Source organism: Gossypium hirsutum, chromosome A04, assembly GCF_007990345.1.
Source record: "Gossypium hirsutum isolate 1008001.06 chromosome A04, Gossypium_hirsutum_v2.1, whole genome shotgun sequence".
Lineage (NCBI taxonomy): Eukaryota > Viridiplantae > Streptophyta > Magnoliopsida > Malvales > Malvaceae > Gossypium > Gossypium hirsutum.
Window position 1 is genome coordinate 5,351,331 of NC_053427.1, and position 17,533 is coordinate 5,368,863.

The following is a 17,533-nucleotide window of genomic DNA, read 5'->3' on the forward strand; positions in this document are numbered from 1 at the left end:
GTAGCATGTCTCCAATTTCATATATCAAGGAAATAGCCTATTAATGTAGGTAATGCCAAACAAGAACTTTCTTAATGCCTTGAGAATTGGATGAGATGCCAAAATCCAAATCTATTCAACATTGATTATCTAATGTTGGAATTTAAAAATTGCAACTTTAAGAGAAGGAAATATAACTTGTAGATGCTTTATCATATAAATTTCAACTACAAACAAAGTAGAATATAATGAATATGAATTTAAAACATGAATACATGATCTCAGCTTCCATCTAGGATGCACTATTAACAGAACATACCAAAACAAATATAAGAATTGATTTATCAACAAATTGGAATTGATGATAACATTAAAAAAGATTTAAGTATATGATTCCACTTCATAGGAAGGGTCAAACACAGGCACTCACAAGAGACAGAAGATGACAACTCCAATCGGCTATTTGCTTCACTTTTTAGGATATGTTCGACTTTATAAGTCATTTGGTGTGCTGGAGATCCATGTATCGGATGTGTGGTGATAGAGCCCACTTTATGTATCATAACTCAAGTGCCAAATTATCTTAAAATGTAAATATGTGTAATGTGATGTGTGCATAAATGAGTATGTGATTGCTATGTAAATGAATTAATGAATAATGCATGATTAAGTATAAAAGATAATAAAGTTGAGATGTTGTAATTATGCTAAATGGATGTTTTGTTAATGCTTGATGAACTGTTTGCATAATAGTTGTTCTAGGCATTTACTGAGCTTATTAAACTCACCCACTCCATTTAAACCATTGTAAATTAGCAGCATTTCGGTGCTAGCGGTGTGGTTCCATAGGATTGATCTAAGTGAGACTCTAGTGATTCTTCATAGGTGATTTATTATTTGTTTATGATTTGGGAAATAAGGGCAATGTGATAGACTTTTTGCTGATATTTTTCATGATATTTTAGATGTTTCTGTAACGCCCTAACTTTTATTCCTACTTTTGTGTAATTTTGACACAAGTGTGTATCTGTTTTAGTGGTTAAGTGTTTTGAATGTATGTGAGAGGTCTTAAGATCAAGCTTCAACTTTGGCAAATTTTGGTATTTTTCTGATGTAAGCCTTATACTTGCTCAGTGGGTTTATATTAAATTATTTGTAAAACCATATCAAAATGAGCTTGTTGGTTTGAGTAGTAAAGGAGTCAGTGTATTGGAAGTCCTGTGTTCGAATCCCTGCGCGAGTGTGGGTATTATTTTTGCTCGGTTGACTGTTAGAGTTTTGATTTAATTCAAATGCTGAGGTGGTTGAGATTGTGTAGTACTGGGAAGTTGGGGAAAAACCCAATTAGTTTATTCTTCCTTTTGTTTTCTTTCTGCCAAATTTCTCTGTGAAATTATCTTACGTTCTTCCCCAAAATTTTCTTCTTCAGTTTTTCACTTTTTGATCGTCGTTCTTTTGATTCTTGCTCATTATTCTGTCTTGCGAATCATCGTAGTTGGGTTCTCTAGGTAAGTCCTCTTAAAGTTCATGATTTATGAGAATCAATATTGGGTTAGTAATGTGTTGTTTTCGTGTTAGGTGTTGCTCAAGGGGTTGGAGGGTGCTAGTCGGTATTATTGTTAAACAGAAGCTTCGCTCTTCGTTTGAAAGCTTTTGGAGGCTCAGGACTGTTTTTGCATCGAAATGATACCAGGTGTGTACCCGAAACGCAAAAAAACAAGATTTTCAGAAGTTAAAAATCCCGCTGTCGATGCCACACGGCTGTGTGGTAGGCCATGTGCAACAACACGACAGTGTGATCGGAAAAGGCCAGGCCGTACATAAGACACGATCGTGTGAGTGCCGGAGTGTGGCTATGTGGGCCACACGGGCTAAACCAAATTGGTGTGTGGGCCACACGGGCGTGTGGGCCCACACGAACGTATGGGTTTTTGGGCCAGGCCAATTTAGACGTGTGGACCACACGGGCATGTGGGCCCATTATACTGAAATCTTCCGTATGATTGCACGGGTCGTCCTAATCAACCGTGATCCTACCCTAGGGTCGGTAAATGCTATCTAACCCTAAAATCAAGTGATCTATTAGACTGAAATATGATTTTGAGCATGCCTATGTTTGTTTATCTGTTGTATGTTTATAAAAGCATGTTAAGCATGATTTATCTATTAATTCTTTATGTATGTTCTGTTACTGTTATTGGGGTAGGATGATGTATATTGGAGGAAATGTTCTGAAAGGCTATTTATGCCTATTATCTGGCAGCACGGCTGCATTTTATCTGTTATGTGTCGCATTGGTACAACATGGTATGTAGGGTTAGGTGGGTGTTTTAAACCCCACATGGTGTGTAAGGATGGTCGAAAATGGTGTGTAGAGGATGAGGGTAGGATATCTGATTTCTGATTCTGATTTACACATCTGTATCTGTGTCTGGGATAGGTTTAGGACCGAATCTACATCTGTATCTGTAATGGGTTTAGGCCCGAATCTATATCTGACTGATTCTGATTTTTTGGTTGTTTGCATACTTAATACTGTAGGGTTACACACTGAGTTTACGTAAACTCACTCCTTACTGTTTATTCTATATAGGTAATTCACAATCTTAGGCAGACTGGTGCTACGCAGCCCCTCGGTGACCACACGTTCGAACTGGTTATAGTTACGATTAAATTTTTATGTTCTAGTTCATTCTGGATTTATTTTATGGAATTCGTACTTTTCGGGCTATTTTATTTTAATTTGGGTTAGGCTGGGATTTTATGATTTTATAATCGTAAAATGTGATATAACTCAGATTTTTACCAAAAGCAAAAAATTCTAAAAGATTTTCTAAACACTGCGTATTTGTTTGAAAGCTTTCGCTACAATACGTTTTACCTCCAAGCAATTAAAAGAAAGAGAGTTTTGAAATTTGTGTAACACCCTCTAATCCCAAACCGTCACCGGAATAAGGTTACGAGGCATTACTGAACATATTGGTTAATTTACAAACAATTCATGGATAAAAAACAAATATATTAAAATTAAATCATTAAATCTCTTTTATGAACCCTCGAGACCTAAATTACGTATTATAAATGAATAGGGACTTATTCAAGTACTCCGAAAATTTTTCGTAATATAATTATTATTTTTTTAAAAAATTCAATATAACCCATTGAGAAACATCTAACCTTCCCTGCAATTTCAAATTTGCAATCAATTCAACACAACAACAACTCAACAAATACAATATTTATCCAAATCACATTCGTTTCATAACAATATCATTAATCCTTATTTTATCTAACATTATATCCATTCATACTTTCAAGTAGTATTTAAACATCTTAGTTAATTTCCATTCATATCATATCTCAACTTATATTAACTTAACTAATTTATTCATGAGTTGATACAAAACATAGTCATATAAGCTCCTATACATGTCATATAAACCATTTAAAGTATTTATAACAAAATCTACCAGAAAATCGAGATAGTGTGACTTGAGCGTGATGATCCGATCCTCTGACCCTCCCGTTAATCTACAAAGAGCAATAAACATTACAAGTAAGCTGACTATAGCTTAGTAAGTTCGTCGGCTTTAACCATAAATCTTACCAAATATTAGTTTTCCAAAATTCAAATCATATGGACATTTCAAGTAAGTTACTTTCATCCTGTAAGTCATAATCTCATTTTAAAAAAAATTTACTTAATTGAGATCAATAATAATAATGATAACATTACTTACATTTCTTTTTCCACACGTTACATTTACGACTTACCAACTTGTCCATTTCAAGAACGACTTACGGATTTGAGTACATCGCGATCTGAAGCCCGAAGTCTAGCTGAAGCACATAAGTGCTAAACAGAAGCCCGAAGGCTAACTGAAGCACATAAGTGCTAAACGGAAGCCCGAAGTCTAACTGAAGCTCATCAGAGCTGAATTGAAACCCCAAAAGGGTTAACTGAAACTCATATGAGTTAACAGAAGCTCGTAAGAGCTAAACAGAAAGCAAACACAAGAATTCGCAACAAATGCTGAATCTCGGTTTACTTGGGTAATTTACCGTCAATTCATCTTTTTCACTGAACGATCGTACTCATTTCCTGCGTTCCGTTCCTCTGAAATACTCAGTTCGATTTCGTAACTTTTGTACACAATTTACTTATTTTCAACAATTAACATTCATAAATATTAATCACCATTCATAAAATAATATTGAAATTTAATAATTTAACCGTATGAACTTACCCGGAACAATTTGCAGTAGTTGTAGAGATTTCTGGAACAATTTCGGAATTTTCTCTCTTCCTCGTTTATCCTTGATTTCTTGATCTATAATATAAAATTTTTCACTTATCAGTATTGACTTCACATTCATTCTATTTCACATCCTTAATGTTTATAACCCGCTTATAAGTAACATTATCTGCAATTTCACTATTTACCTATGTACATTTAATGTTGTCCATTCGTGTCATAATCACTAAATTATTTTTATCTTGAGCTGGAGAACTCCAAATTAGTATCTGTTAATTTTTTCTGAAACTAGATTCACATATCTTTCTTATCATAAAATTTTCAGATTTTTTTGTTTAGCAAATGAGTACATTTTATTCTTTAAATTCACCACTGTTCTTTTATCTGACAATTCTGACTCTTCTTCACTTAAAATTAAGTATCTCCTCGTACAGAATTCAGATGATGTTTCCATTTATTTCTATTGAAAATAGACTCATTCAAGATTCTATACATATAAATTAAGCCCCTAATTATTTTTCTTCATTTTTTATTATTTTTAAAATTCAGAACAGGGGAACCTGAATTCATTCTGACCTTGTCTCACATAATTCATTATATCTCATGATTTACAAATCCATTGCTTGCACTGTATCTTCTATGAGAAACTAGACTCAATAAGCTTTAATTTCATATTTTGTTCATCTTCAAATTTGATTTATACAATTTATGGTGATTTTTAAAAGTTAGTCTACTGCTGCTGTCCAAAATTGTTTTTGTGCAAGCTGTTTATTACCATTATTCCCCTAAGCTTTTAATAAATAATAATTTCGTCCCTACTCAATTAGCCTCTCAATTGAGCTGATTTTTCTCAATTAATACTTTACCTAGACATTATAAGTTATTTCACAACTATTAAAATTCAAAATTTCCACATAAAACCCTAAATTCAAACTCTTTCACCATTAGGTCCCAAACATTCACTTTCTATTCAATTCTTTCAATAAAATTAGCATATAAACAATTTAAAGCTCTAATTCCATGCTAAATAATCATACACTTCTAGCACATATTCATATCAACTTCCAATTTCTTTCATAGAATCAAAAACTAATGAATTCAACAAGTGGACCTAGTTGTAAAAGTCATAAAAATATAAAAATTTCAAGAAATAATCAAGAATTGAACTGACTTGCAGTAAAAATATGAAAAACCAGCTTAAGAAAACCCTTCTATGGTGTTTTTTCTGTTGAGAATGTAGAAAAATAAAGAGAAATCTAGATAATTCCACTTTAGTCCTAGCTTTATTAAGTAAATTTTGCAATATTCCAAGTTTTCCCTTAATTCATCAATTTTCCTGCTGATTTCATGCCCCTTGCCGTCCAGCCCAAATAGACCTTGGGTCTATTTGCCTTTTAAACCCTCTTTCTTTTATCATTTAAGTTATTTAATCATTTTCCATAATTTTACATTTGTTACAATTTTAATCCTTTTTATTCAATTAACTATCGGAACTTTAAAATTTCTTGACTAAACTTTAATACTAACTTATTAACACTCCATAAATATTTATAAAAATATTTATGGCTCGGTTTAAAATTTTCAAAGTCTCGATACCTCGTTTTCGATTCTAATTTTTTTAATATTTATTTCTAGTACACTATTCGCTATTTCAAAAATTTTCCTAACTTCACATTTAACTTATATTCACTAAATTAATAATATTTTCTACTCATTTGTCAGATTTAGTGATCTCGAATCACTGTTCCGATACCACTGAAAATTTAGGCTATTACAATAATAGCGACAGGGGCTAATAAGCTGGTATGATTTAACTTAACGACAACAGTTTTCAACCCTATTTCATGTGACACTTCCAGATTCGGCTATAACATCTAGGCCGGGTTTGGAGTGTTACAGTTTCCATAGCTTATTTGTTTTAGGATTTAAAAATTTGAATCGTGATATGTTGATTATTGCTCAAACTTATTCTCGACGTTGGAGATCGTTATTATAGTCGTTTTGATGTTTACTTGATATGGTAAAAGATGCGTGTTGAATAGACTTGTGTTGGAATGGTTTATATGGTTATATATGCTGAATTTTTACTGTCTAGAGCAGAGGTATCTATATTCGAGTTTTAAAAATGATACCTCTATGATTTTTAAATGTGCAGGAAGTCAGAATCGTAATTTGGTATCGATGTCATATCACAAGTATCGATATTCGGGGTAAAATTACCAATACTTATTGAAAGGTACCGATAATCTCTGATGTTTTATTTTTAGGCGAGAAACAGAATGTTGTTTTGGTATTGATTTTTTTTCAATTCGTATCGATACCGTGTAAGGAAAATATTGATACTTGTGTTCCAATATCGATACCTAAGTAGTCAGACTAGTATGTAGGGTAAGAAAGGGAACACATTGCCTTTAATTCCAAAGTTTGTTTGTAGGAATGTGGCTTGGATCATTTCCCCACCGCTCACACCTTTGTTTGTTTGTTTATGTGTTAGACTAGTAGATACAATATGCCTCCTAGACATGTTAATGCGAAAGCTAACGCTCAAGAGGATGGTACATCCTTTGCACCTCATGTGCCTCGCATAGAGTGAACATTCCTGATGAGGGTCTAAGCCCTTTGATAGAAGCTATGACTGGAGTGTTTCAGTGGATTGCTGGTGTTAAATCTGCTCCTGCACCTACCAATCATGCGCCTATTAATTGGGGGTTGCCACTTGATCGTCTTCTAGCTTTGGGTGGTAAAGAATTTTCTAGGGTAAAAGGGATCGATCCGACCATGTTGAGTATTGGTTGGAAGGAGTTGAAAGGATTCTCAAACAGATGTTCTGTTCTGACGATGAAAAGTAACTATTTAGAAGTTAAGAGTAAATGTTCCATGGTTATCACTCGAAATTAATTAAAAGACATTAAAACAAATGTCCTGTTCAGATGTCCTATTTATGGTTATCACTCGAAAGACATTTTATATATTCTAAGGGATTGTACTACTACTAAGGAAGTCTGGATTAGTTAATGTCTTTTAATGTTTGAAGTAACTATTTAGAAGTTAAAGTAAATTTTCCATGGTTTATTAATTTCTTAATTTATAAATGAAGAAATTAATTACTTCATAAATTATGGCAAAATTATTTAATTTTTTAAATTGGGTTTACTTTGTTGTTTCAGTCGTGCCTAAGTTATTAGTTGAGGTTTTTAAATTTAAAAATATTTTGTATTTTTAATTAATAATTTATAAATTTAATTTAATTATTTTGATATTTTTATTATAGATTTATAATAATAAAAGATTGTGTTCAACATCATCTATAATAAACATTATTTTAATAATACAAATATTTTTACTATAATGACAAAAATTGTGTTCTCATGTAAATAAATATGACATTATAAATAATAATATTTTTCTATAATGAGAAAAAATTGAATTCTCATGTTCATTGAGTGTTATAAATTACCTTAAAATCATTAGAAATTCATAGGTTAATATGAGCTTTACTTAAAATTTAAAAAACTAAAATATTTACTTAAGACCTAACACGGGTACAACCGTCAAAATTTAAAAGACTAAAATATTTACTTAAGACCTAACACGGGTACAACTGTCAAATGGGCAAGAATGCTCTAATGCGTGTAAAACACGAATACCCTTACACAACTGTAATAAGTACAAGTGTCAAATATGAATGTGTACAAACATCGTCAGAATGCACATAAATGTCATAATCTTTCCTATCACAAACAACTCTATGACATATCAATTGTATCTGAGCTATTTCCAACATTATTTATATATAATATTTATCATTAAACATGTCTTAGAATCATCAAGCAATATTAATTAACATCATATGTCATAAGCATCAGTCTGACTTTTTTTGTACTCATAAATTCATTACAATTCATATATTAACTCACTAGTATATCATCAACAATATATCATGGGCAATAATTCTTAACCTAGATTATTTAATTAAGTTTATATTAATGTTAGAATTAAGTGACTCGAATCCTTATTTAAATAAAATACAGTGGTAAAATAAAATAAAAGTAAAATCAATTTAGAACTACACTTCTTTTATTTTATTTTAGAATAAGGTTTTTTAAACCTTATTAAACTCCATCTATTTTATATTGATTAGAATAAGGTGTTTCAAGTTTACTACACTCCTATTAGAATATGGCTTTACAAGCCTATAAATAGACATAGTTTATTCCTCTTGTAATTATTCAAATTCGACATAGTGAATTTTCTTCTCCTCTGCTCGTAGCTTTTCCCGAAAGGATTTCCATGTAAAATCTGTTTGTTCTTTATTTTATTTTATTTTCACAAATTGGTACCAGAGCTTCCGGGTTGTTCATCTCAGTCACGGTAATGGTGTCTTTAAAGTATGAAATTCCGCTATTGGATCGCAACACCAGATTTGTGTTGTGGCAGATTAAGATGCAAGTAGTTCTTGCGTAGATGGATCTAGAGGATGCCCTGCTAGGGATAGATAAGATGCCTTCGACATTAATAGATGAAGAGAAGAAGCGTAAGGATCAAAAGGTGTTAACACAATTACATTTGCATTTGTCCAACAAAATGTTGTAGGATGTGATGAAGGAGAAGACCACTGCTGCATTATGGAAGAGGCTAGAACAAATATGTATGTTGAAAACTCTAACAAGCAAGTTGCATATGAAGCAGCGTCTTTATGCTCATCATTTGGAAGAAGGTGCGATTGTACACGAACACTTAACAGTGTTTAAAGAAATTCTCTCAAACTTAAAGGCCATTAGGTTCAATATGATAAAAAAGATTTAGGGTTGATTCTACTTTGTTCGTTGCCCCCGTCTTATTCAACCTTTAGAGACACAATTTTATATAGCCGCAAGTCTCTCACAGTTGATGAGGTTTATGATTTTTTGACCTCGTATGATAAGATGAATCATTTTGTGGTTAAACTCGACTCTTAGGAAGAAGGTCTCATTGTTCATGTGAGACAAGATTGGAATACTGATGAAGATCGTGGAAGGGCACAGGAACGAAATCCTCGCGGTAAATCTAAAGGTAGATCGACGTCTTCAAACAAAGGTAAAACTTGTAACTTCTGCAAGAAGAAAGGGTACATTAAATCTAAGTGCTATAAGCTACAGAATAAGATTAAAAGGGAGGCTATGAATCAAAAGAGAAAACAACCAGAAAATTTTGGTGAAGCTGATGTTGTAGAAGACTACAGCGATGAGCGAGGAGTGGATACTTGATTCAGATTGCACCTTTCACATGAATCCCAATCAGGATTGGTTTACAACTTACGAAACAGTGTCTGAAGGTGTTGTTTTGATGGGAAATAATACTTCGTGTAAAATCGCAAGTGTTAGAACAATTAAAATTAAGATGTTTGATGAAATTATCAGAACACTTAGTGACGTAGACATGTTCCAAAATTGAAGAGAAATTTAATTTCGTTGAGTACTCTTGATTCAAAAGAGTACAGATACACAGCTGAAAGTGGGGTTTTAAAGATTTCTAAAGGTTCCCTTGTTGTGATGAAAGGGCAGAAAAAGACTACCAAGTTATATGTTTTGCACGGTTCTACTATTACTGATGTTGCACCTGTCGCTTCCTCTTCCTTGTCAGATGATGATATTACTAAACTTTGGCATATGCGCATAGGGCATATGAGTGAGAATGGCATGGCAGAATTGAGCAAAAGAAAACTTATTGATGGGCAAGGAATTTGCAAACTGAAGTTCTATGAGCACTGTGTTTTTGGGAAGCAAAAGAGAGTTCGATTCACTAGAGGAATCCATAACACGAAGGGAACATTGGAGTATATTCATTTTGATTTGTAAGGGCCATCCAGAGTGCCTTCGAGAGGTGGAGCTAATTATATGCTAACTTTTATTGATGATTTTTCCAAAAAAAGTTTGGGCATTCTTCTTAAAGCAGAAAAGCGATGTGTTTTCTGCATTTAGGTCTTGGAAAATTATGATTAAAAAATAGACGGGAAAACAAATAAAATACCTCCGCATAGACCATGGCTTAGAGTTCTGTTTTGATGAGTTTAATAGACTGTGTAAGTCAGAAGGGATCGTGAAACACTTGACAGTTCGTCATACTCCACAGCAAAATGGCATTGCAGAACGAATGAACAGAACGATCATGGAGAAGGTTCGATGTATGTTGTCAAATGCCAACTTACCAAATTCGTTTTGGGCAGAAGTAGCCTCTACTGCGTATTTTTTGATCAACGATCTCCACAAGAGGTATGGTCTGGTAATCCTGCTAATTATTCTGATTTAAAGATCTTTGGGTGTCCTGCGTATACTCATATTGATAATGAAAAATTGGAACCGAGATCCATTAAATGTGTTTTTCTTGGTTATAAAGCTACTGTAAAAGAGTATAAGTTATGGTGTCCTGAAAATAGAAAAGTTGTGAATTGCAGAGATGTTATTTTTTATGAAACTGCTATGCTACCTAACTTATCTATTAAAGACTCTTCCAATAAAAGAAATCAAAAGCAGATGGAGCATCAGATTAATACAGAATCGACTCCTCAAGCCAGTACAAAAATTGATAATAGAGTTGCTTCTTCACCACAATACTTTATCACCAAAAACAGAACTAGAAGAGAAATTAAACCTCCAAAGAAGTATGCCGAGGCTGATCTAGTTGCTTATGCTTTAAATGTGGCTGAAGATATAGATGCAAACCAAGAATCATCTAATTATTCTGTGAATACTCAGAAAAGTGGATGTTTGCTATGCAAAAGAAGATGGAATCACTCCACAAAAACAGAACATGGGATCTTGTGAAACTTCCTAAAGGTAAAAGGGTTGTTTGTTGTAAATGGGTGTTTGAAAAGAAAGAAAGGTCTCCAGGAGTTGAAGAAACTAGATATAAAGAAAGGCTTGTTGCAAATGGTTACAGTCAAATTCCAGGAGTGGACTTCACAGATGTGTTCTCCCCAGTTATGAAGCATAGTTCGATTCGAGCTTTGCTTGGTATTGTGGCCATGCATGATTTGGAGCTTGAGTAGTTAGATGTAAAAACTGCATTTTTGCATGGAGAACTTGAGGAGGATATTTATATGCAACAACCAGAGGGTTTTACAGACTCAGAAAAATAGGACTATGTTTGCTTGCTGAAAAGTCCCTTTACGGTTTGAAACAGTCACCAAGACAGTGGTCCAAGAGGTTTGATTCCTTTATGACTTCTTATGGTTTCAAAAAAAGTACTTTTGACAGTTGTGTTTACTTTAAGAAAAATAGTGATGGTTTTTTGTGTATCTACTTCTTTATGTTGATGACATTTTGATAGCAGCAAAAGATAAAAGAGAGATAAGAAAAGTCAAAGCCCAACTAAGTAAAGAATTTGAGATGAAAGATTTGGGACCAGCAAAGAAGATACTTGGTATGGAGATTCTCAGAGATAGAAAAATAAGTAAATTATACCTAAGTCAGAAAGGGTACATTGAGAAAGTTCTTTGCAGGTTCAATATGCAGAATGCTAAGCCTGTTAGTGCTCCTTTAGCAACCCATTTCAGACTTTCATCTACTTTGTCTCCACAATCAGATGATGAGATTGAGTACATGTCACATGTTCCATACTCTAGTGCAGTGGGATCTCTCATGTATGTTATAGTTTGTTCACGTTTAAATTTATCATATGCAGTTAGTGCAGTTAGCAGATACATGGTGAATCCAGGTAAAGAACATTGGAAAGCAGTTCAATGGATTTTAAGATACTTTCGAGGTACTACTGAGGTTTGCTTTCAGTTTGGAAGAATTAGAGATAGAGTCATTGGGTATGTTGATGCTGATTTTGTTGGAGACCTTGATAGAAGAAGATCTCTCACAGGTTATGTCTTTACAATCGGAGGTTGTGCAATCAGTTGGAAAGCCACTTTGGAAACTACAGTCGCTTTGTCTACCACTGAAGCTGAGTACATGGCGATTATTGAAGCTTGTAAATAAGCTATTTGGTTGAAGGGACTCTTTAGTGAACTTAATGAAGACCTTCAAATCAGTACAGTATTTTGTGACAGTCAGAGTGCAATCTTCCTTACAAAAGATCAAATGTTTCATGAGAGAACAAAACACATTGATGTTCGGTATCATTTTGTTTGTGATATTATTGCTCGTGGTAATATTGTTGTGAGCAAAATTAGTACTCATGAAAATCCTGTAGATATGATGACTAAGTCAATTCCTATAACAAAGTTTGAGCATTGCTTAGACTTGGTTGGTGTTCATTGTTGAAGTTAAACCCTTAAGGGGTTTTATGGAAGAGGTGGAGAAGTTGTTCGTTGAGAGTTCGCGATGAATAACATGTTCATTGAGAATTCGTGTCAAGGTGGAGATTGTTAGAATTAAGTGACCCGAATCCTTATTTAAATAAAATACAATGGTAAAATAAAATAAAAGTAAAATCCATATAGAACTACACTTCTTTTATTTTATTTTAGAATAAGGTTTATAAACTCCATCTATTTTACATTGATTAGAATAAGGTGTTTCAATTTTACTACACTCCTATTAGAATATGGCTTTATAAGTCTATAAATAGACATAGTTTATTCCTCTTGTAATTATTCGAATTCGACATAGTGAATTTTCTTCTCCTCTGCGCGTGATTTTTTCCCGAAAGGGTTTTCACGTAAAATCTGTATGTTCTTTATTTTATTTTATTTTATTTTCACAATTAAAAATTTAAATTAAGCTAGCACAAATTGGAAATCACTATGTTATTATGTTAATCTCCTTCCCCTTATCAGTTTTGTTGCTACAATTATCGACTGAATAAAAAAATGATTAGGAAACCATGATAAAATAGAAAAATGATCTAAAGCTAAAGATGAGATGGAATTCAATAAAGCGAGAACTTTATTGCTTCTATCTAACAACTTGAGAGAACTCTATTTTAACCCATTTGAATTTAAAACTTTAGGAAGAAGACACACAACTTTCTCTAGTGCGAGAGTCTTGAAACCCGATGAGGCACCATGTTCTCCTTTCATTTTTGTCTATTTCTCTCTTTTTCATTCTCCAAACAAAAGGTATGATAAAAAAAAAGGTTTAATAACTTTAATTGCCCTTATACTATAGCTAAATTATTATTTTGGTATCTATACTATTTTTTCCTGTCAGTTTGGCCTTTCTACTCTATTTTGGTTATCAGTTTGACCCTTTTACTTTCATTTTGTATACCCCGTTACCCATCTATATATTTTCCGTAAAAAATGTAAAATCATCCAATGACACTTAGCCATGTGTCAATGAAAGTAAAAAAGTCTTAAATATTAAAATATATCAGAAAATTTAAAAGCTTTCTTAAAAATAAAAAATAACATTAAAATGGAAAAATAACCCCCAAAAACATCTTTAAAACTTATAAAAATAATTAAAAAATAAAAATTCATAATCTATTTTTAAAAATTGTAAGTATGTGAAACTTTAAAAACAAAATTTGTTTGTTTGGAATTCTAGTTTTTTTTTTTTAAGAAAATCTTAAAATTTTATGAAAATTTTAAATAATTTTATTATATTTTTTAAAAATTGTACAGATTTTTATTTTTTTGCTTTTTAATGATTTTACAGTATAATGGCCAAAAGAAGTATTAAGCCTAAAAAAATGCTATTATTTTTTTTTATCAAATACCCATTCCTTTAAATCCATAAAATAAAATAAAAATAAAAATAACATGGTTTCCATTGCCAATTTCTTCATCAAACAATCAAAAACTCTAATTTTCGAAGCTATTCTGTCACTTGAACAAAGTTGCAAAATTTGCAGCAAGTTTAAAGTTTGAAATGTGGAATTTTAATAAAAAGAAATACTCAAATACAATCCAATGCTTCAAATGGGGATAATACATAAATATATTTTGTTCATGGACTCAATTCTGAGCTTTTTTCACAATTGGGTGAAAGATATGGTAAAGAGAGAGATGGAGGTGAACACATAGTCCAAAAAGAAGAAGATGACGATGGGCATAATGATTCAATTTGCCGACCAATATTATAAAAAAAATTATTTTAACTCTTAAATTTACATTTTTATAAAAAAAATCTCTAAAATTAATGTAAAAATTAACCTTTTTTTTAAATTGACTAACATGGCGTACATGTAGATAATTCCATGGAAGACACGTAAGTATTTAATTAATTAATTTTTTAAAATTAAAAAAAATTTAAATTTAAAAAAATATTTTTTAAATTTAAAAAATTAATTAAATACTGACATGTCATCCATGTGGCAATCCATACATATACCATGTCAATTAACAAACGTTAATTTTTCTATCTATTTTAGGTTGATTTGACAAAAATACAAGTTTAAGGACTAAAGGAGACGAAAAATTAAAGTGATGGTTAAAATGATTTTTTTTACAATTGAAGGACCAGAAAAGCAATTATGCCTAAATGATATTTTCATTTAATGTTTTTAATATTGAATTTAAAAATTTTTATGTAAATAAAAATGTCACGTTCTGCAATATTTTGGTTAAGAGTTTTTTTTTAATAGAGAAGATAACGGTTGGATGAAAAGTGATAACAACCTTAAAGTTCGAGAACCACTTTTGTTAAAAAAGAAATTTAGGGACCTAAACTAAAAAAGTGCTATAGTTGGGCCAATTTTTTAATTAAGCCAAATATTGTTAGAATGAAACATTTTAAAGAAAAACATACACTTTGATTTTGAGCCAAAGAAAAGTTAAGAGAAAATCTGGAGAATTTTGATGATTTTTAGAAAAACCAACCATGCAAAATGAATAGGAAATAATCGTTCCCTCATCAAGATTTTAAAAATGGTAAATTTACCACATAAGGACCTCACCTATTCAAAATCTCACTTCTTAACCCCAACAATTTCATTATTCTTACAATCTAATCCATCAGCCTTAATTTCCAAATTCTCAATTCTAACCATTCAACAAATCTAACTAATGAATATTATCCAACTAATAAACCTCTAATCCCACACCTTACCAATTTTTGGGAATCTCTCGATTTAACTTCTCGAAAAGATTTAGTTTAAGAAATTCAATCTAAAATTAAACTTTTTGACACCAACAAAAATCAGGCTTCAACTCAATTTTGATTCAAAACTGTGTTGTCGTTGTTCAAACTTCAATTTGCCAAGAGTTTTTCTTAAAGGATTGATTAGATTTATTGATTGTTGTTACTGTACTAAATCAATTCAAAGAGAGCATAATACATCTACCCTATTCACATCATTTATCATCTACCATCTTTAATTCGGTTTTATCTTTTCTTATTTGTTCATCAATTATTGAATACTACTGTAATCGAATAACTTAATTGATTCTTTTAAGTCTTCTGCAATCGAAAATGAAAGATGAAATTTGAATGCAGCGTTGGGGGTAGAACGATCGTAAAACAATAAAAAAAATACATAAATTTTATTTGGAAACCCTTTCGAGAAAAAATCACGGGCAGAGAAGGAAAAATTCACTAATGTTGAAAAACAAATGATATAAGAGGAGTTTTGACTACATCTATTTAAAGATTGAAAAACCCTATTCTAATCAAAATCAAATAGAAGAAGAATAGTTTTATACATATTCAAATAGAAGAGGGGTTTCGATTACATCTACAACCCTCAACCTTTCACCCCCACAAATCCCTTTATTTTGCTATTGTATTTATTTCTTCAACAAATAGGGGGATTCAGATCACATAATCTTTAACACTAAAAAAAAGGAAAACTAATTGATTCACCAGCTAATTTTAGTAATCAAACAACTAACTTTAGTATGGATTCACCAAATTCCAAAAACTCATCCAATCACAATCGTTGGTACTAAATTTTAACAAATCAAAATTGAGTCTTCCAATGCTCAACCACTTACCCAACAGACAAGACAAGCCTAGCACAACTTAATCGCAGAAGTGGAGTTGTGACCTACTTGATTAACACCTAATAACAAAAGTTTCACGAAATTAATCCATGTACCAAAAGAATGATTAAAGCATTAATCATAAACCCTTACAAAAATCTACCAAAAACATTTCCTTATGAATACTCGAAAAATTGAAACAGCAAAAGAGAGCAGAAGTTGATGCACCAAACGCGATAATGACATTGGAAGCACAATAACCCAAGAATCAAGAACAGATTGAGAAATAAAATAAAATAAAAGCCCAAAAAAATGAGAATTGTGGGAAAGTGGGACAATAATAATTTTTTTTAATAAATAATAATAAAGATATTGATATTTTACCAAATCCAACCAACTTCTTATATATCCTAACAAATTATTAGAAATTAAACTCATCTCGCATACCAATACTGAAAAATAAAAATAATTTTTTCCTTTTAACATAACGGGACTCAAATTCAAGACTTTTAAGTATACCAAGGCTTTACCATTGAATCACTAAATCCATTATGGTTATCAATTGAGAGCAAATAATTTATAAATTAGAGGTTTAAATATAGGAATTTAGCAAAAATTAAAGGGAAATTATTTGAAATCAAAACCTTCCACACATAAGCACAACCCTTAACTATTGAACTAAATTAATTCATTTAAAATATTCACAATTTTAACTTAAAAATCAGAGCGTGATCACTCTTGATTTAACTAATCCAATTCTTTTTAACTCGATTTTTGAGATATAACAGTATGTGTGTTTCTAAAAAAATTTGGAGCAGTTAGATTTTTTTTTAATTTCCCATTTCCTTTAGGGATGACTTTTAATTAAGGGTATAGATAAAGATGTGACAAATACCCAAAAGAAGAAGCTGCCCAAATCCACTTTCTAGTTTAGATATGGGCTGCAACTGGGAGGAGAAACTATTAGGTATTTCTTCACATCAATTTTTCATATAATTAATTCTATGCTACATTTTAATAGATGAGGAATTTTAAGATAAAATTTTATTTTTATTAAAGTTTTTAAATATTCAAAAATTTATTTATTTATTTAAATAAAAATAATGGAGAGTAAAGTTTTATATGAAATTTTAAAAGGAGTTTGAGTGATTCAAAATATTTTTTTAAATTCTATCTAATTTTATTTTATTTAATAGCCAGGGTCTCAATATATATATTTAAATATAAACTTAAACTTCAAAAAAAAAATCCTTTGATTCTAATATATATTTTTGTGAAATTTTAATAACAATTTTTCTAAAAAATATTTATTTAAATACAATAATACTGTTATAAATACATTACTAATGGAGGTCTATAACCCCTTTAAACTTTCGTTAAAGTAATAAAATAAAACTCTGGTTCATTTATGATCATGAGAGTAAATTAGATGTTTCGACTAAAAAAC